Source organism: Camelus ferus, chromosome 2, assembly GCF_009834535.1.
Source record: "Camelus ferus isolate YT-003-E chromosome 2, BCGSAC_Cfer_1.0, whole genome shotgun sequence".
NCBI classification, from domain to species: Eukaryota; Metazoa; Chordata; class Mammalia; order Artiodactyla; family Camelidae; genus Camelus; species Camelus ferus.
The window spans coordinates 103,858,267-103,880,473 of NC_045697.1; the positions used below are offsets into that span (position 1 = coordinate 103,858,267).

The following is a 22,207-nucleotide window of genomic DNA, read 5'->3' on the forward strand; positions in this document are numbered from 1 at the left end:
ATGTGCATAGTTTTTAAAGATTTCACTGAAACAGAAAAGACTGGACAAAGCTCTGAACTTTATTCTCCGTCAAATGCTGAGGAGTAAGCAGATAATCCTGACCCCCCCCCCCCCAGCCTGATGATGGAATCTTGCCCTGTGGAAACGGCCCACGGAGGACTCCGCCTCTGACAGAACAATAGAGGGTGATTCATGACTGGTTTGCATCTCTGGGTGATGATTTGGAGAGAGGAGGTGAACAGGCAGGAACAGGGCTTAGGTTCTGACTCATCTTAGTAGTTAATTAGGACAGAAATCTTGGCCCTGTGTGAACATCCAACACAGCTCTCTTACCGTGTCTGGGGACACCACAGGGAAGTGGTTCCCTATTAAAAAAAAAAAATTCTGAAAGTGTAGTTGATTTACAATGTTAGTTTCAGTTGTACAGCAAAGTGATTCAGTTATACATATACATACATAGATATATTTTCTTTTCAGATTCTTTTCCATTATATGTTATTACAAGAAACTGAATATGGTTCCCTGTGCTATATGGTAGGTCGGTCCTTTTTTTTTTTTTTTTAAATAGAAACAAGGAAGGAAATGAGCAAGGTTTTTGCATAAAGGAGCTTTAAGCAGAGGATTTTCAGACATGACTCATTTTCTTTCCTTATGATCTATCTTCTGGAAAGAAGCACACAGGTTCCAATCTACTTTGCTTAGGAAACTGGACACTGACCACGGATCACTAATCCCACTTGCTTCCCACAGGAAAGGTCACTATACAGTTGGGAGGCCGTATAAAAGGTCTACAAAATGTGATGTACGAAATACTAACGTTCATATGGAAAACAGTAGAAAAATAATTTAGTAATATTAGTCACAATGCACAGAAATCATGAAAATACCTCAAATGCTAGAACCTAAGGAGAAGTAGGTTTAATTAAAGAGGATGAAGTGTTAGGGAGAAATGCGAGGAAATTCTGAAAGTGACTACTGTGTGTTTGTATTTTGTCAAATTTAACTTCAAAGCTAGTGAAATCTTCCTTAATACAGGAGCTGCATAGTGCTGTCCGGGGAGGGATGGCAAACACATGGCCTTCTGGCCAAAGCCGCCTCAGATCTGTTTTGTTTAACCTTTCAAAACTGGAGTTTGACTAGTTTGGGGTGGGACAGACACACTCCACCACCCCTATATTTCTAGTTTCAGGGGCTTCACACATTTATTCTGTACCTGGGTCCTGAAGATGATTTTTTTGGCCCTAGATCAAGTTGCTTTAGAACTCAGGAAATATTAAGAAAAGCAGTGAAAGACAGAAGACCAAGAAAGGAGAGATGGAAATGCAAGGGTTAGAGACAGAAAAAGGGAGATTTGTAAGGCAAATACTTATTTGGTTCCTTTTATTCATTGAGCACTGCTCAAAACACTAGATCAGAAATGATACATAAAACAAAGTCCCTGAACAGCAAGTCTCTACTGCATCGCACAGGGAACTATATTCAATGTCTCGTAGTAACTTAGAATGAAAAAGACTATGAAAATGAATATATGTATGTATATGTATGATGGAAACATTATGCTGCACACCAGAAATTGACACATTATAACTGACTATACTTCAGTTAAAAAATAACAAAATAAAAAAGTAAAACAAAACAAAACAAAACAAAACAAAACAAACAAAAAACAAAGTCCCTACTCTCATGGAGTTTATATTCTAATGGGAAGAAATGTAAAACAAATTATTATTGTCAGTGGAGGTAAGAAACATGAAGAAAAATAAAATAAAATAAGGGATATAAGTGATGGTGGGGAATAAAGAAAGATACTACTATGTAGAGTGGCCAGGGAAAGATTTGTTGACAAGGTTGCATTTGAGCAGAGACTTGAAGAATGTAAAGGAATGGTATTCCATGCACAGAAATAGAAGTACAAAGGTCCTGAGGTCAGAGCAGAGGCAGTGAGTTAGAGGAGATAGCAGACCAGCCTGGGGGCAGAAGGCATGAGCTGGAAGGTGATAAGACCTGTGGTAGTGGGTAGGGCACACCCATCCTAAAACCTTTGGCATTTCCTCTGGAGAGATGAGAAGAGGGCTTGGAGCAGAGTAGAGTCAAGGGCAGAAGTTAGTAGAACAGATAAGGGTCTCATGTAGTACTAATTACAGATCAGGAGGATACTAACAGTGGGGATGCTGAGAACTGGTCTGTATATTCTTTGAAGGTAAAACAAATAGCATTTGTTGATGGATTAGCTATAGAGTGTGAGTGGGGAAAAAAAATGGAGTCACAGTTTCCTCTACTTTTGCGTATGTTAAAAATATCCATAACAAAATTGAAAAAAGAGTCCAGGATGACTGAAGATGTTGGGCTCAAGGAACTAAGAGAATCAAGTTACCATTTCCTGTTATGAGCAAACCCAGAGAGAGGAACACAGTTGGGAGGGTGAGACCGTGAGTTCAGTTGGTGATGTGTTCTTTCTGAGATGTCTGTTTAAGCTTTCATGTGATGATGCCAGGTAGGAAGTTGATTATAGGAACCTAGAATTCAAAGGACAGGTGTGAGCTATGGATAGAAATTTTAAGTTATGTATGGATAGTTGGCATTTAAATTAGAGGAAGAGTGGCATCACAGTGAAGAGTGAATGATGAAGAGGAAATCTGAGGAGGGAACACTTATCACTCTCAAGTTTGCAGTCAGGAATATGAAGAGGAACCAGCAAGGATATGACAGGGAGAACAACCAGAGAAACAAGAAGACAAAAAGAGTCAAGCAAAGGGAACATTTTAAGGAGGAAGTGATCAACTGACACAAATGCTGACAATGGAGATGATGTGGAAAATAACCATTAGCTTAGCAACAGAGCAATCATGGTTAGTATTTGAGAGGTAGGACATGCAAGTGGAATTGGCTCAGGAAATATCAGAAGAAAGGCAGACAGCAAAGGTAGCTCACTGTTCTGAAGATTTTTGCTCAGAAGGGGAGCAGAGAAATGGGGTGGTATCTGGCGGTGCGTGTGTCGTTAAGGTTGGGCTTTACTTTTAAAGATGAAAGGGACCCAGTTAGAGAGGGAAAGTTCAACAGTGCAGAGAAGACAAGTGACTTCAGGGAGGATGCTCTTGAGTGGAAGAGGAGCCTTGTTATACTCGGAGGCATTGTCCTTGGGGCAGAGAGAATTTATTCACTGTAACAGAAGGGAAGGCAGGAGGCTGGCAAAGAGGGAGGAAAGTTTGTGGATCTGGTGGTGGGAGCATGTAGAAGTTCCCTCCAATTGCCTCTATTTTTTTAGTAAAATGAAGAGCAAGGTTATTAAAAGTAAGAATAAGAATAAAGGATGAGTCAGTTTCTGTTTTATAAATAAGTTTATTTGTGTCACTTAAAAAAATTCCACATGCAAGTGATACATATGATATTTTTCTTTCTCTTTCTGGCTTACTTCACTTACTATGACAATCTCTAGGTCCATCCATGTTGCTGCAAATGGCATTATTTTATTCTTCTTTATGGCTGAGTAATATTCATATATATATATATATATCCCACACTTCTTTATCCAATTATCTGTCAATACTTCAAAAAAATTGAATAAAAGATGAAGTGCTGTAGATTTGAGGAGAAAACAAAGTTGAGAAACAGTTGCCTGGGAGAATAAGAGAGAAAAGGGACAAGTCAAAGGCAATCACATTTCCTGGCAAAAGTAAGGGCCAACCTGAGATTAACAGTAAGGAATTAAAGTGTGTTTTCTTTCAGCCTCCTTCAACAGTTCAGGGACAGGAAAGAGTAGGAGGAAGTTTTGGTTGAACTAAGAGCAAGTAAATTTCATGATGGGAGAGAAGGGCAAGGAGATTGGGGTGTATGCAAAGGATTGAGCACCATGTTTAGCCACTGAGTCTTCACTGAAGAAAGAGGTAAATGAGGACATGGGGAGGGGAGGGACAAACGATAGGTATTTCTTCTAGGGCTAAAAGAGTAATAATTAGAGTGAGATGAACGATGGGATGTAGAGGTGGGAGTGCATGATGTCTGAAACTAAATATGCTGGGGGTGCAGTTGCTGGCAGTGATAATGTCTAGGGCATGACCATGGAGCAGGTGGCTGGAGTGATATGGAGACAGATCAGGGGAGGAGAGGACATCAAGAGCCTGAAGTGAGACTCTTGTAATGATCTTTCCAATGATTTTGAAATCACCAAGGATTATGAAAACAGTGCTGTTTGAGAGAGTGACAGTGGTCGTGCATGAGAGCATTCAAGAATGATGAGACATGAGTATGACGTTTGTAGATGATTGACACATGGTGAAGTGGATGACCAGCGGCTGAGCTTCGAGGGAAGCAAGAATGTTTAGGGAGAAGCAAAGGGGGCCCAGATGGAATTGGCAATGCAGTAGGAAGAACAGGTTTCATTCAGAATAAAGAGGTGGGAGTAATATGGAGAAGAATGTGAGGATGTAGGAAATCTTGCTGATGACAGACAATGCGTTCCAAAGGGCACAGTGAAGAGCTTGTGTTGTTGGAGAGTGTGAGACTGGGTCACATAAAAGGATGGACAGAGCTGTGTGGGGATGTGATTTAAAACAGTGAGTGGGGTTCGGGCTTCGTTTGAAGGCTGAGATAGCGTGTATGAATGTACTTTGCAATTGAAGAAAAACTTCCAAAACAACTTACTGAGTTTTAAGTATGGCTTGTGCCTACGCTAAAGCCATTTCATTAGACAGTTTACCACCATGACCAGTAGGTGGTGGTGTTGGCCCAAGATAGTTTGGTTGCTGCTCAGCGTAGGGAAGGGAAGGGAAGGCAGTCACAGATTGGGTGTGATGGAGAGAAGGCAGTTTATCTGCCACGAGGAAAAATGTAAAGGATGCTGGTAGATTTAAGAGATCTCCCTTTTTAGATTAATCATCCTTATTCAAAATTATTTTTTTTTAAAAGATAGACAAACAAGCACTAATTCTCTGAAAGAACTGGAACTTACAAAAAAAAACCAAAACGAGCATAAGAAGAGGGTATAGCTCAGTAGTAGAGCACATGCTTAACATGCACAAAGTCCTGGGTTCAGTCCTAGTATCTCCTAAAATAAACAGATAAACCTAATTACCCCCCCAATACAAAAACAAAAAGCAAACAAAATAAATAAAAACTTGAACATAAAGACAATTATGGAAATATATAAAGTGCACATGATGATGCATTTGCTATTTTTTCTGGATTGAAAAATATCAGAAACAGAGAAAGAGACAGAAACTGCAAGAACTCTCAGACCACTCAAGACAGTTCAGGATGCTCAGCCAATAATATTTCTCTTATTTTGCCTCTGGGACAACCATGTACACTAAATCCACGAGAAATCGCTGGCTGCATCCTGATACTTATCTGAAAACACATGCTCTGTAAAAGGGAAATTCAGTTCTTGCTATAAAAACAAACAAACAAACCCCCCACCCCCTCTCTTCTCCCTCCTGCTTGCTTTGGGGATTCAGAACACAGAGCTTAGGAAGCCAGGGGCACAGCGACTTCCTTTTGAGAAGGAGGAGAGGCTGAAAGAGGCAGATGCTGATCAGAGTCTATGAGCTTTGCATATTCATACCCCTCAGTTGCTCAGCATTAGAAAATTCCGGTAATGAGCCTGTGAAAGCTCCAGCAGCCTCTGCATAGCTTGGGGGTTTGTTCTCTGCTCTCTGGGTAGAACTGCTTCTTATCAAACCAGGAGGCTCTCCCCTCCACACTGAATCAGCACACGTGTACATTGGAGTTTTTGACATCACCCACAAGATTTTTAAGGGCTTGTCAAAAGAATCTTCATAGTCTCTAACCATGAATAAAAATGATTTCAGATATCATCTCTATTGCACATTTTATTTCATGGGATTAATTTAATTGATTGAGCTGAGTAGTTAAGGGTTGTTAAGTGGTTGCTAGTAATAAGGAGACATCGTTAAATTTTTAGGAAAATATTTCAGGTACATACTGATGTGCTGGTTGTATTTAAATGATTGAAACTCTTCTTTAATGGTAATACAGTTACATCTTGATTAAACAATCTTCTGAGGCAAAAAAAAAACACACAACTGCTTTATAATAAAATCAGTCTTATAAAGAAAAAAATCGGCAGCTCTCACATGAAGTTGCTCTGCTTGGGAATTACTTGCACATTACAAATGTCATATGATTGTCTTGACCCACGTCTCCTATTTGGCTAAATACAGTCAAAAGTTAGTTAACACTGGGAAGGGTATGCTTAGCATGCATGAGGTCATGGGTTCGAGCCCAGTACTTCTGTTAAATTAAAAAATTATAAATAAATAAACAAACCTAATGATCTCCCCCTACCCAAACAAACAAACAAACCAAAATTTAATAATATTAGCCCTGGGAAAAATTACTATTTTCTAGTTTCTCTTGGATACAGCATCTTGGCTAGGCATTTGATGGCCAAGTTATTATTTTAAAATTTGTGAGAGATTCAAAGGCTAGAGTTTATGAACTAAACTCCAGGAAATTTTTTGAAGAAAATTACTATTTCTTCTCTTTATTAAGAATTACAACAAAGGACCAGAAATCTCCACTTTTTCCCACTGTTAGGTAGACAGTGAGGCGTACCTACTTCTTTCTTAAGTGTGATTCATTCTAGAATATTGGAGGATATTCTAGAATAGAATTTTTTGATTGAGTTGCTTGGCTTTTTGATATTAAAATGTATGAGCTGTTTGCATATTTTGGAAATTAATCCCTTGTCAGTCACATCATTTGCAAATATTTTCTCCCATTCTGCAGGTTGTCTCTTCATTTTGTTGATGGTATCCTTAGCTGTGCAAAAGCCCTTATATTTAATTGGAACCCATTTGTTTATTTTTGCTTTTATTTCCATTACTCTAGGAGCTGGTTCAAAAAATATATTGCTGTAATTTATGTCCAAGAGTGTTCTGCCTGTGTTTTCCTCTAGGAGTTTTATAGTATCTGGTCTTACATTTAGGTCTTTAATCCATTTTGAGTTAATTTCTGTATATGGTGTTAGAGAATGTTCTAATTTCCGTGTTTTACAAGTAGCTGTCCAGTTTTCCCAGCACCACTTATTGAAGAGACTGTCTTCTCCATTTTATACAAGGTACTTGACATTTTAATTGAACATACTGAAAACTGAGTTTCTGAAATCCCCTCCAAAGTCACCTTCTTTTGCAGCCGTTACCACCTCAGCTTGTGGCAAGTCCCTCCCAACTTGCTCAAGCCAGTCACCTTGGTGTCATCCTTGTCTCCTTTATTTCCCTAACGATCCACACAAGTCCATCTGCAAAACCTGGTAGCTCTACCTTTAAAATAAATTCTGACTAAGACCACTTTTTACCACCTGCTTTACCATCTCTCTGGCCCAAACCACTCATCTCTCATCTGGATTATTAAAAAACCTTGTTCTCTTCTGCTCTTACCTCTGCAGGTTATTCTCAGCACAGCGGCCAAGAGCTATCTTGAAAAACTTAAGGCAAGTAATATCATTTAGCTGCTCAAAACTTTCGCACGGCTTCCCATCACTTAGCTTGAGGAACCACTTGCCTCACTATTACCTACGAAGCCCTACAGAAGCTGTCCCCTTCACCTCTCCCACCTGCATCCTCTACTCTTTGCAGCAGCCAGACCAGCTTCCTCACTGGTCCCAGAACATGCAATTTATGCTGTCAAGGTCTTTGCCTGTGCTTTCTCTCACATCCTTCAAAAACTTACCTTCTCTTTGGGGCATTCCCTGGCCACCTGATTTAAAATTTCTATTTCCTCAACTCCTGATATTTTGTATCTCTTTTCATTAATTTATCTTTTGTTTTTAGCATGTAACATTATCTTGCATGCTGAATTTTTTACTTATTTGTCTTGTTTATTCAGTGTCCTCTTCTAGAAGATCGATGGGGACAGAAGATTTTGTTTTGCTTTGTTATTATATCTCTGGCACCTAGAACAATGTCTGGCACATAGTAGGTGCTCAATATGTATTTGCTGGATTTTGACTAAATAATTCTTTGAAATGTTGACCCTGATAGCGCCTGTCATAGTTGGTATGTATTTCTGGGGAAGGTTTCATTAAAGTAAGGGAATAAAGGCATTTCCTGTATTTGCAGCACTTTGATGGTTCATGTCAATCGACAGGTATTTACTGAGTGTATGGAGTGGGAATATCAAATGATAATATCAGAAAGTGATGAGAAAAGAATGAGCCTATAGGTGAATGGAGATGTGGGATCAAGACATTTTAAAAAAATATTTAGAACAAAACATATTTTTTAATGGGGGAAGCTAATTTGAGGTTTATTTATTTGTTAATTTTTTTTAAAACGGAGGCACTAGGGATTGAACCCAGGACCTTGCACATGCTAGGCATGCACTCTACCACTGAGCTCACTTAAGAGATTTTTTAAAAATTTAACTTGGATAATATTCCTGCATGTTTATATGCTGATGGAATAATGCAGTAAAGAGGGGAAAAGACCACTAGAAGAGAGTAAGATCCTTGAATGAAAGAAGCAATGGAAATGGGATTGGGGATTGGCCTTAAATAGAATAAATAAATATAAACTAATATTTTTGTTTTGGTTTCCTCACAACAAGAGTGGAAGCAAAATAGGGGGACACTGGTACAGCTGATTTCGTATACCTGGTTGTAGAAGCAAAGAGAAAATACCTTCTGACTGTTTCTATTTTCTCAATGAAATAGAATCAAGGTCATTAACTGAGAGCTGAGGAAGGGCAGGGGAAGGAGAGAGGAAAGAGTGAGAAGCAGCGATCTGGGAGGACTAAGAGTGATTGGACTGGGGAAGTGAGGTGAGGTCACAGAGCAGTACTAAGTGTGCACTCAGAGAGCAGTGATGAATTTGCAGCGAGACCAGCAGTGGAGGGGAAGGGTTGGATTTAACCAAGTGGGCATTTTCCACAGAACCACTACTTGAAGAAAGAAAAGCAAGAGATTTGAAGGTATGCCTAAGTGATAATTTTAATGAAGGATAATTGAGTCTAAACTATGTCATAAGGGAAGTAAAGACATGAGGGGGTAAGACTGAGTGACAAGGTGGCTGAAACAATGGATCTGGAGGTTCTGGTGGGGTTGGGGAAATCACTGGTGTCAGGATATTAGAGGGAGTGAAATGCGGTTGGAGTGAAAAGTGCTTGAAAATGAGAAAGGTTGGGGGAGGGTATAGCTCAGTGGTAGAGTGCGTGCTTAACATGCATGAGGTCCTGGGTTCAATCCCCAGCACCTTCATTAAAAGAAAGAAAGCAAGCAAGAAGGAAAATGAGAAAGGTAGGAAAGGTGGTGATGAAGTCTAGAGGACCTTGAAAGTTGGTAGCTGGGTAGTGTGTGGGACAAGGTCCTTCGAGAGAGATAGTCAAGGGCCTGAGAACTCATGCTAATGCAAGGATCATCTCAGTGATAATGAGATGACTGGAGAGGTCGACAGTGAGGTAAGGGCTAAAGTCTCAAAGGACTGATGGAGAGTCACCTGGAGAGCTGTTAGGTGACTGCAACTTGGTGGAGAAATTGACAAAAGGCATGAACTTCCAAGGAGCTGGTAGGGTGAGGGAAGAGGAAAAAGCAAGGTCTGAAAGTGCCAACGAAGGACCTGTAGAACAGCTACCACTTCTGGGCCCAGATGTGGGAAAGTCGCTGCCTGGGGGGACTTTGGAGGAAGTAGTGTCCTCAGGGGAGAGCTGGGTTCGAGTTGAAGCAAATTGAGATCAAGGATATAGGAGATTTTGTTGATTACAAATTCAAATTCTGGAGGTGACAACAAAAGTGACTGTGACAGCAGAGGGAAGAAAGACTGGGTCAGATTATTACAGGACTGTCTTCGGGCACACCACCCTGAACGTGCCCAATCTTGTCTGATCTAGGAAGCTAAGAAGGGTGGGGCCTGGCTGGTACTCAGATGGGATAGTGTTACGGGACTAACAGAGCCTTAGGGAGTGAGTGTTGGAGTGAAGCAGCATGATCTGGGGGTCTTGGCTTCCTTGAGGTTGCTGAAGTGGATAGAGGTGGGGAATATGATGAGATTTCCTCTAGTGGATTCTGGAGTAGACAGAGGGGAGGAGGTTGGGAGGGCACTGAAGAGCGAAGCCAGGGCTCCTGCCCACAACGGGCAGAGCTCTGAGGGCCCATCATTCAGTCATTCTGATGCTGGCTTTGCGGCTGCTGCATATGTAGTGGCCCCAGGACCCTAGGGACTTTGATATAGTCAACTTATGCAGAGGGGGCCTTTAGCAACGGGCGGAGGGAAGTTCTTGCCAGCCTCCTGTCAGTAAGGGCAAATGAGTTTGCGCCATCTAAAAGGGAAGCATAACAAATGCTTTCCCTGGAGTTCACCCTTGGGAGCACCCCCATCCCTCTACATAGCCGGAAGGAAGCACCAGATTGATTTCTCTTTAAGAAGATGAGTGTTCCACAAATTACATAATCGAGGCAAACTAGTAAATTTTTTAAAAAATTACTGAAGATTCTTGATTTGGTTGGCTTAGAATTTGAGACTAATAATTCTGAGATGGCTTAGTATGAGTTTTACTGAGAAGGAGATGACTTTTTAATGGAAAACGTTCACTGACTTATAAAGTTGGAACCCATGCTAGGGGCGCCGTGAATGGGGTCTCCTGACACAAGAAGAGTATCTATATTGCTGACTGTCCTCCCGACTGGATAATCTGGTGGTTTTCTATCCACTGCTTCTGTAAAGAAAATGTTAGTGATAAATTAAGGAATTTAAGGCTACGAGTATCTTCTTTTCAGGGAGAGTGACATTTAGGAGGGGGAAAAACGGAAAGCACTTGAGGGTAAGGGAAAACAGGTAGGACCTCTCTCTTTTCCAAATCAGAAGCTGTTTCAGTCTACCTTCCCCCTCATGAGTCAGAAAAATAAAGTGATACAAAATCCAGTCTATTCCTATGCCTTGAGGCATGACTGTAACTAAACCATTAGGGGATGCAAATTGAATCCTCTCTGACTAAAATTCAGTGTCTTACGCACCGTTAGGACCACATGAGGAAACCACCCATTCACAAACGGGCTTTTCCTCGGAAAGTTTACGGCCAGGCTCGGCTCAATATGAAGAAAAGTCTGACTCACAGGATTATTAAAAATGAAGTAATACTTTAATTTTTTCCCTTAAGTTAACCGACAATACACTGAGAATGATACCAGTTTTAACTTTTTTAAAATGAGACATCGCAGTAACTTGATGGTTGATGATGAGCAGTGCAGGTGCAGGGAGTGGACTGCCTGGCTCTTACTTCGTTGTCTGGGAGCCTGGAGTTAACTAGTGTCCGGCCAGTTTGGCCTGCCTCCGCCCAAATGAGAGAATTGAAGCATTTATTTGCTGTAAGCTCCTGTGACTTCTTACAAAAGCTAATGGGAATAGTACTGTGGTTCCTTAAAAAAAACAAAAATCGGATTACTATATGTCCCAGCAATTCCATGCTGGATATATATCCAATAGAACTGCGAGCAGGATCTCAAAGACACTTGTGGTATCTATGCACTCACGCTCCTGAGAGCATTATTCACAATAGCTGGTGGGAGCAACGCAAATGTCCATTGACAGATGAATGGATACAGAAAGTGTGGTATATATGTTCCAATGGAATATTATCAGCCTTAAAAAGGAAGGACATTCTCACCCATGCTACAACGTAGATGAATCCTACATCATGCCAAATGAAGTAAGCCAACGATACCAAAGAACCAACACCGTATGACTGCACTTACCTGAGGTTCCTGGAGTAGTCAAATTCATAGAGATAGAATGTAGAAAGGTGGTTGCCAGGGGCCGTGGGGGAGGGGAGAATGGGAATTATGGTTTAATGAGTACAGGGTTTCATTTTGGGATAATGAAAAAGTTCTGGAGATGGATAGTGGTAATGACTGAACAATAATGTGAATGAACTTAATAACCCTGAACTGTACACTTAAAACTGGTTAGGGTGGTGACATTTATGTTATGTGTATTTTCCCACAGTTAAAAAAATACTAACAGATCTTTGGATTTCCCTATTCTGGGGATTCCATATAAATAGGATCATATGGTATGTGGTCTTTTGTAACTGGCTGGTTTTACTTCCCATAATGTTTCAAGGTTCATGCGTGTTAGAGTATGTATCCATACTTCATGCACTTTTATTGCTGAATAATAATATTCCATTGTCCAGACAAACCACATTTTTTTCAGGAGATGGAGGGAAGAGGTAATGGAGAGTGACTGTTAATGGACACAAGGTTTCTTTGGGGAGTGATGAAATGTTCTAAAATTAGATTGTTGTTAGAGTTACACAACTCTGTGAATACACTAAAAAACACTGAATTGTATATTTTTAAAAGGTGAATTTCATGGTATGTGAATTATATCAAAATGAAGCTGCTATACAAAACTGGGGGAAAAAAAGCGCCATTAGCATCTTAGATGCATTAACCAAAGATCAGAGTCTGTAACAAATCTGGCAAAAAGGGCACACATCTAGAGTCTGATGGCCTAGTTTCAAGTCATGACTCTGGCACTTATCTGTGTGATTAACTTCTCTGAATTTCACATGTATGATCTATAAAATGTAAATATTAAAGTAATGCTTACTTTGCAGGGACATGGTGGGGACCAAATAACCAAATAATGGACATGAAGGGCTTATTAACACTGTGAGTTGCAGACACTGACTAATATATATAAAAGAGACAAACAATTAAGTTCATACTGTACAGCACAGGGAGCTATATTCAATATCTTATAGTAACTTATGGTGAAAAAGAATATGAAAATTAATATATACATATACATATTCATGTATGACTGAAGCATTATGCTGTACACCAGAAATTGACATATTGCAGACTGACTGTACTTTAATAAAAAATATATACATACAAAAAAAATCCTGTGAGTTGATGTTTTAATATCAACACTAATTGGAATGCAGAGGGGGTGTGTGTGGGGGTGGCAGATAGCTGTCTTTTGTACAAAGGGCTGTTGGATAGAAGAGAATTGGATTTATTCTGAATTGTCTTAAAGGGCAGAGCTGGGAACAGGTATAATTTATAAGGAAGGTAAATGTTAAGTTGATAATATAAAGACCTTTCCAAAAGAAGGTGCTGAGTACTCATCACTGTAGGTCTTAGAATAGAGGCTGGATCCATGGTAGACACTTTCAGTCCAAGGTCGAAACACATCTTGGTTTCTTTCAAGTGTGAGGCCTTTTTTTTCCTATTTTTTCCCCAAATGTTAATATTTCTTAGCTCTAATGTTTTCCCGAGAGTGTGTATCTTCTACATAATGATCAAGTTTTTACAAATGTAACCCCCTTCTTTCTCGCCTCTGTTCTTTTTTACCTTCATTCTCCATTCTTGCTAACTGCCACCACAATGAAGCCACAGTTGGAGGGCTGTAGGTGTGGGTCTCAGCCTTAACTGCACATTGTAATCACCGTGGGAGCTTCACACACTCTTAATGCTTGGCTTTCACTCAGGGATTCTCAAAGGTCTAGGGTGGAGATTGGACAACAGGAATTTTAAAGCTCCCAGGTAATTCTAACGTGCAGTCAAAACTGAGGGCGCTGCTGTAGAGAGGGTGACTGTGTGCCCCCGTGTAACTCAGCCTGGGGGTGAGGGGACAGTGGCATGGAGAGATTCGGGTTTCCTAGCTCCGTTTCTTGAATATCTTGTGTTTTCCATGTCACCAGCTGCCTCTAAGTAGGTAAGGAACAGCTGCTGGTGAATCTGGAACAGATGTCAAGATGGAAATTCATTCCAGCAATTACTATCCCCGCAAAGTCTTTTCTTCCTGTTAAAAAAAGAAACTCTCCTTTACACTGAGCAGGTGTTAATTGTGCTTCACTCAGTCACCCTGGGGCCATAAACGTCCAAGCCAGCACTAGAGAGTAAGAGCAGGGTTTCCTTACATGGGTGTCTAAGGAAAATGCAAAATTGCGTGCACATATTGGCTTTGATAGAAATTTTCCCTTTTTTCACCCTGCTCTTCCTCTGTGTTCTAAAACATCTCACTAAAGGAGTCCCTACCCATTCTCCTTGACTTAAAGTTTTGTATCTTACGTCACATCAGGTTTCAGGGAATGGTTTCACCTTTCTTTCTGGTCATTCCTTTCTAACCTTTCTCTTGATCCATATAGACCTAGGAAGGAGATGGTCTTTAAGACAGTCGTTTCCTTTGCCCCACCTTTAAAGCTGCTCTCCAAAGACAGAGAAAAAGGGCCACTCAACCAATTCTCCAATTTCCTCATGGATATTTTATAGTCTACTGTGGGCTGTTATTAGGAAAAAATGGGTCAATGAAAGAGTAAGTGACTTTTTCTCCCTCTCTGAGCATCTTAGGGACATTATAGGTGGACTTCTTGCTTGTCCTACTCAAGAGAAAGACATTTAGAGTGTGTGCTCAGAGGACAAGCCTTACATCTTGATTTTGGGGGGGAGAAGGTAATAGGTTTATTTATTTATTTATTGGAGGCTGTGGGAATTGAACCCAGGACCTTGTGCATGCTAGGCACGCACTCTCCCACGGAGCTATGCACTCCCCCCTGCATCTTGATTTAAGAGGTGACTTATCAAATAACCTGTCTTGAAGTAAGATTGAGCTACCCATTCATTCCACAGAGCCAGCAATTTCCTAGCTAATTACACTGTACATTGAACATGGGAGTGTATTATTATTCTTGTACTTGAACCTACTGAATTGATGAGAAATTTAGTGTTTCTAGGACTGCAGAATGTAGGAGAGTAAAAGAATAGGAATGTTCAGTGAGAAACTTAATCCTTTAGGTTTGAGGAATTTACTGACAGCAAAAAAAAAAAAATAAGGGACACTTTAGGGAGAAAAACTCAGTTTTAGGTGTTTTAATGTGAGAAACTTCAAGTATGTTTGGTTACTGAACCTTAAACTTCCTATGGCTAGCTGCTCAAAATGTTTATCTCTTTATGAAAACTCCTTAAAATATTGTTTCAGAAAATTCTGTCTATATTTGCAGAGGTGAATAATATTTCAATATGCTTGTAAAAGCCAGATGCTTGGCCTATGGCCTCAACTGGGGGTGGGTGTTACTGTGCTCCCACCAAAGAAAAATATCTATCTTATTTAAAAAAGAAATCTTTCATTTTATGCTCTATGGGAAAGTTTAAAATAGAGAAATATTATTTTCCTTAGAAAGCCTGATAAATAATTCAGACCAGCTATAAATCTTAATGAAAAAAAATCTTTTTTCTTTTTCAGTGAAACTCAGTCCTTGGTCTATAATGGAACATAGATGTTCTTTGACTGTTCCACATCTAATCATAATACTTTCCAGAAATGGCCTTGATTTTCTTCTCTTTCTCACTTTCAGTATTTGTGATTCAAGTGAAATTTATTCCAAAGGTAAACATGTGACCAAAGTCTGACTCTTCAGACCATGACAGTGATTGGTTCAGAAAGGGCACATGATCCAATTAGATCAATTAGAGACAACAATGTTAATTTCAGTGTCAGCTGGTACATTCTCAAACAAGTTACCATTATAGGTAACTGGGGCTTAATCTTGCTTTGAAATCCTAGAAGTAAATGTAGCACACATTCCTCAGAGTTATCCCACCCTAGGGGCAAAGGAGCTGGGTATTTATACCCCACCTCCCATCAGTCATTGGTTGAGGGCTGCTGGTGGTGGTGGTGCGGGGTCATTAATCCCCTTGCACCTTGGGCTCGGGTGGTCAGAGTAAGCCCTCAGGCAAAGAAATACATTTGGAAGTTGGTCTTGTATGTGTGGAAATAGCAAAGGCAAGGGGAATATGGTTGGGGCAATGACCCATATCCATCTACTGCCATAACTAATGATCTTAGTACAATATCTTATTCCAATTTATCTAAACACTTAGTAAATGTCAATTACTGATAAAATTTATTCATTCAACAAATATCTAGTGTACCATGTACAATAAGGCACATTGATTGTGCTAGTTGCTGGAAATAAAACATGACAGAGAATTTCCCATCCTTCAGGAAGCTGGCAGTCTATATAATAGAGCTAAGCAAGTAAGCAAGAAATTATGTGCTAGTGATAAAGAAAGTATGGGCTCCTGGGAGAATGTGCATTTGAAGAACCTAACCCAGGACGTGTTTTCTAAGCACCTCCCCAGCTTTTGGCAGCAGAAAGAAGAAATTTATAAGAAGATTGAAAAAAAATAAATAAATAGGTGATAGAGGTGGAAAGGAAGTGGAGATTTTAAAGTACATCCTTTTGTATTGTTGCATTTCATACTGTGTGCATGTATGACAGATAAAAAAGTTAACTTTTTAAAATGATAATTATTTTATTTTAAAGGAGTAGATCTAGTAAGCATCAACATAGTGAATAAAATTACCAGCTGTGGTAGTAATCTAAGTGACTGTGAAGTGTAACATATTGCCCCCTGGCTGGTCCAAGGAAAAGACATCAGAGGTGTGGCAGCAGGAAGCTGAGAGGGGAGAGGCAGAAATGACGTGTCTGTCATCATGCCTCCACGTGGTCAGAGAAGAGGCTGCACAAACGAGCCATCACAATTGCTGGTCCCTCCTCTCAGGGCTTTGAGGATGCTCGACAGACAGTTACTGAATTAAATTAATTCTACTTGAAATGAATAAGCTAATCCAACACAACTCAATAACACTAACCATTAGGCACATCCCTGGCTCCAATTTTGCTCTCGCTATAGAAACTCTTCGACTATAACTGCTAACACTGTGGAACTGGAGTTGGCTCTCTGAGCAAACTTTCTGGCCTCTTTGATATAGTTACACCTTTCTTTTTTGTTTGTTTGTTTTGGGGAGTTTTTTGATATTATTTTTAGAAATTTATTTATTTTTGTTGAAGTATAGTTGATTTACAATGTTGTGTTAGTTTCTGGTGTACATTTTGATTCAGTTATACCTGTATATATATATATATATATTCTTTTTAATGTTCTTTATCATTATAGGTTATTACAAGATAATGAATAAGGTTCCCTGTGCTATACAGAAGGTCCTTGTTGTTTTTCTATTGTATATATAGTAGTGTGTATCTGCAAATCTTGAACTTCCAATTTATCCCTCGCCCACCTTCCCCTTTGGTAACCATAAGTTTGTTTTCCATGTCTGTGAGTCTGTTTCTGTTTTGTAAATAAGTTCATTTGTGCCATTTTTTTTCAGATTCCACATATAAGTGATACCATATGATATTCATTTTTCTCTGTCTGGCTTGCTTCACTTAGTATGATCATCTCTAGGTCCCTCTATGTTGCTGCAATGGCATTATTTCATCATTTTTATGGCTGAGTAGTATTCCATTGAGTTATACATTTCTTAAATGAATGCATTGGCTCATCTTCTCTGCTTGGTTAGTGTGATTCAGGGACCTTAAGCCTGATTTTTATATCAGGATAAACTGAAGAAAATCCTGTTTCTTGACCTATAGAGCCAAGTACAGCTTGAAGTACACCAGCCCCACCAAAATGAGCACCTGGTGATGCCCTAAATCACATTTCTGTTTCATTTCGCTCTAACTGCCAAGTACATACCCAGAATTTTGATAAAGTTCATTCAACTCAGCACCATCCTATTGCTCAAGAAGGTCACTGATCGCAAGGGCAAAATCCATGTACCCACCTCAGGATTTAATCAATGTTAACATTTTATTGTTTTGCTTCATGTATATATATTTTTATTGTAGGAAATAAAATGTGCTGTGGTGAACTTTGTACCCTTTCATGATCCCATGCTCCTCCTTCTCACCTTTTCTTCCAGAAGTTACATTATCTGTGGTTAGTATGCATTGTCTTATCTGTGTTTTTATCTTTTTACTACATCTTTTGAACATATAAACAATATAATATGGTTTTGTAAATGTTTCAGCTTTAGATGTGTGGCATTCTCTCTCTATTATTCTGTCCCTTGTTTGTTGACGTGGTATTGCTTCCTAGACCTATGTAGCTTTACACAGGAGTACTTGCACTTGAAGTTTTCATATGCACACTCAGCAACAAGGTTCTCCAGTCATCTCAAGCGAGCCACTGCCTCTGTTCGCTGCCTGCACAAGACAAAGACCGGCCTGCTTTAAACCACATCCTAAAAACCCTTCTGTCACCTTTCCCATTATTGTTGTTTGAAATTTAATTCTTACTTATGAATACAAAATTTCCACATTGTTAATTTTACCAATTTATATGTTATTGTCACATCCCTCTCTACCTCTCTGGATGCAATTTCTTTCTTACTGAATGACCTCCTTTTACCATTGTTTCAGATCATCCTGAAGTTTCAGTGTCCTCTTGACTGGAAATCCACACCACATTTTCACAAAATGGGATTATATTATAAATATAGTGTGGAAGTTTCTTTTTGTTGAATGATAAGTATAGTTCTACAGATTCATTTCCAAAGCCCATTTAGTTCTGTAATTTAACCCTCTAATTCCCCTGTTGGTCAATATTTAAATTGTTCCCAAATATTTACTAATCAAAATAACATTGGAGTGAGTGGCCTGGGGTAACTGGGTCTTTGTGCCCTTGATTGGTTCTCGTCTTTGGTTAAATTGCTAATCATTTCATAGTAAAAGCTACATACATTTCAAATTTTGATACATATTATTAATGTGCCTTCAGAAAAATTGTTACATTTCTGCCAACGTTGGATGTTTTTCTAATTTTCCAACATTTCATTCAGTATAAGCTTATCAATCTTTAAAATTTTTTGACCCATTTTTCGTTGATTAGTAGTAATGTTGAGAGGCCACACTGACTTCCCTCTGTTCACAGAAGACACTTTGATCCTTGTTGCCTTGTGGTTCTTCATACATGCTCTTTCTTTTGCCCAGAATATGCCCCACTTTTTTTTTCATTAAATACTCTCAGAAAAAAAAAAAAAAAAACTCCCAGATATATTTCATGACATTGAAAACATAAAGGATAAAATGTTAGAGGCTTGTCTGTACTTAGAAAGGAGTGGGACAATTTGCCAAGATGTTGAAAAGATGCTTGTTCCATGTTGTAAATTTGCCTCACTTTCTTTTCAACTTTTAGACCTCATCTTCAGGATCCCTCAGAGAAGCCTTCCCTGGATCCCAGATTAGTCTAGGTCCTCCTGTTACAGCTTCTCAGAGCACTCTCCACTTCTTCACATCCATGCAAGAGTTGACATAATAATCCATATGATCATCTATCTCATGCCTATTTATTCTTCTATATATTGAGTCCCATGTGGGCAGGAACCTAGTCTATCTCACTCACAATAATATCCCAGCACGTGGGACAGGTGCTCTCTGACGCCCTCTTGGAGAGTGAATGAATGAAGCATGCAGACACTGGTTTGGCATAGAATATTTTGTATCATGTTAAGAAAATATTCAAACTCTTCCAGTTTTTAATATTAAACTTTTGCACATCTAGCCTGCTTCTGAGACAGCAACAAAACCAATAAATAAATGAACAACTGGTTCTTTTAATTCCCAGTGCTAACATAATTTCCTCTTTTACTTAAAAAGCTACTGACACACAATTCAACAATAAATCTTTACTGAAAGAATTGTATATGCAGGGCATTATGAATACAAATCTTTAAGAAGATGTGTCCCTAAGAAGTTCTTTATCTCGTACAGAGAAATAGGCTTATAAACAGCAAGGTCGGTAAAGTATGCTATAGAACTTAATGTAGGGTGTGGAAGGAGCACAAAGATTTCGATCAGGGGAAATGGTTCTCAACTATCTAGAAAGGTTCTTTCCCAGGAGAGAGAACGGCAGGAGTAAAGTCATGGATGTCTCTTGACAGGTTGGGGCAGACATCACAATGAGAAAAAAGACTAAAGAGTTAAGTAAGAGACCAGACCTTGGGGAGCCCAGTGGATCATGATTAAGTTTGGATTATTCTTTAGGCAATGACAACCCATGTTTCAGCAGAAAGATCTAAGATTAATGGTGATTTTAAAAAGTACTTGGAAACACTTTGCTTAAAGTAAAAACCCAACAGATATAGCCTAGCAAATGTCTTATAGTGCCGTCTACCTTTGTAATCCTGTCTTCTTCAAACTTTTTCAGTGCAGTCCATTAGGAAAATGTATTTCTGATGTTATCACGTTTGTCAGCAAAAATTCCGTTCAATTCCCTTTGTCATATGTTTACTGAACACCTAGTATGCTTAGATCATTATAGAAATTACAAAAATAAATCAGACATTGTCTTCCTCTTTGTACTACCCAAGGCGACAAAAATTATATGAACAAAATCCGATGGACACGTGAGGCAGAGATACCTAGTTCTGAATTATTTTACCAAAATTCATTTATCTTCCTCTTTGCTGAAATACATTTATTTCTCAATAGGATATCTTTGGAGGGAGAAGGAACTGGAAAATATACAGATGAATCTAAGAAAGACTGCTATCCCTATGGCACAGAATGTCTCTCTAACATCCCATTTATGCCACCGGTAAACAGAGCCCTCCCCAGCCGGTATCTGCCACAGGTCTGCCTGCCCTGAATTCCTGCCTCCACTTCCTACACTCAGTGCATAAACTCCTGGGCCCAGGCCTCACTGCTTTCATGCCCCAGCTGTTACTGGAGCCTCCTTTTGACCCACGGCATGGTATGGGAGCTGCCCAGATGCTGATTTTCCACCAGCCTTGATCCTGTTCTACAGCATGCCTGGGTTGAGAGAAATTCTAGTTTGGGGGTGGCTCCAAACTAACAGGGAACTGGGCTCTGGACTGAGAAAGATTGAAAGTTCAAACAGTGCTCAGGGTTTGGAAAAGTTTAGGGGGAGTAAGTAAACTCTGATTCCCTAGGAGTAGTACTGAAGCTGCATTTATGACGTCAACAGCCTTTTCAAGCTTACTGAGAACGATGTAACGAGGCCAAGACTTGAAGTTGACCTGGGTTAAAACCCCAGCGCTGCTATGTGTAAGCTGTGTGATCGTCAGCAAGTTACTTAACTTCTTTCAGCTTCAGTTTCCTTGTCTGTGAAATAGGAGTAATTTACACACTCTATAATATTTTCTGGGAGACTTCAAAATCATACACTTATAAAGCACCCAATACATAGAAGACACTTTTAAATGCTGACTGTAATTATTGTTTTATATAGAAATACAAGTGAGATTTCAAACCACCTGTTTATAAATTGGCATTACCCAGAATTAATACCTGACTAAAATTTTTTATCAATTTTTTAATCTTCTTAAAAACATTTTTTTGGGGGGTAAGATAATTAGATTTATTTATTTGTTTGTTTGTTTGTTTAATGGAGGTCCTGGGGATTGAGACTAGGGCCTCATGCATGCTAAGCATGTGCTCTACCACTGAGCCCCCCTAAAAATTTTTAAAATCACTTTTAAATAATATTTACTGACAAAAAACTATTTAATGTAAGCCAATCAGTCTTTCAGATCTTTCACCCTCTTAATACAAAGGAGTGTTTTCAATAGCTATTAACTTAGATTTGTAAGCATGAAGAGCAAAATAGATGCCCTAAATGATTGTACAACAATGGAGTCTATTCATAGAAAAATTAAATATTTTAACACAGCAAAAAAAAAAAGGGAGTTTTTATTCTCACAGTTATTCTAATTCTATAACATACTTTGTTACAAAAACAGAAAAATAAGGATATTTAACCTCACTTTGAAATACAACAGAAACAAGCAAACAAAAGCAAGGTGATTTTAGATCCCTGAATCTCAAGGGAGGGCTTTCTTCCTGCTCCGAGTCATAGCCCTTTAGCTCAGCTGTCCACATTGTGGTCTGGCTTCTCACTTTTCTAATGTGTTAGGGTGGCTGAACACTTAGTCTGCAAACTTGGGTCTCTCTCTGGGTGAAGCAAAAACATCTATCTTATGGAATTCTTGCGAGGATTAAAGGAGAAATCCATTTTAAGTCCTCCTGCAGTGCCCTGGCCCATAGAGACCTTCAATTAATGTTAGCTATTATTTATTATAACACACACTGAAGCCAGCTACACTGTACGAGACAGCACTCTGGTTCCATCTTATGCTGGGAAGCAACTGCACCTGATTGTCTTATTGCACCCAATCCATCAATCTAAGCCGCCATCATTGCTTCCCTGGACCAGGGCCAGTGCCTCCTGACTGGTGGTTTCATCGCATCCACGTTTGCCCTTCCTACCCTCCGTTCTCTATACAGAGGCCAAAGTTATTGTGTCAAAAATAAATCAATATAATTTGGGGAGAGGGCAATGGCAATAAAATTGTTCTAAGGCATGTATGTTTTTTTGGAAGAA

The 22,207-nt window shown here is 39.3% G+C and overlaps 1 non-coding gene across 1 annotated transcript; it reads left to right on the plus strand.

Annotated features, from left to right (window-relative positions):
* The first annotated feature begins 9,142 nt into the window (after positions 1–9,142).
* Positions 9,143–9,214, plus strand: TRNAV-AAC. The gene has a single exon. It is a non-coding gene; the product is annotated as a tRNA-Val (tRNA).
* Positions 9,215–22,207: the final 12,993 nt, after the last annotated feature.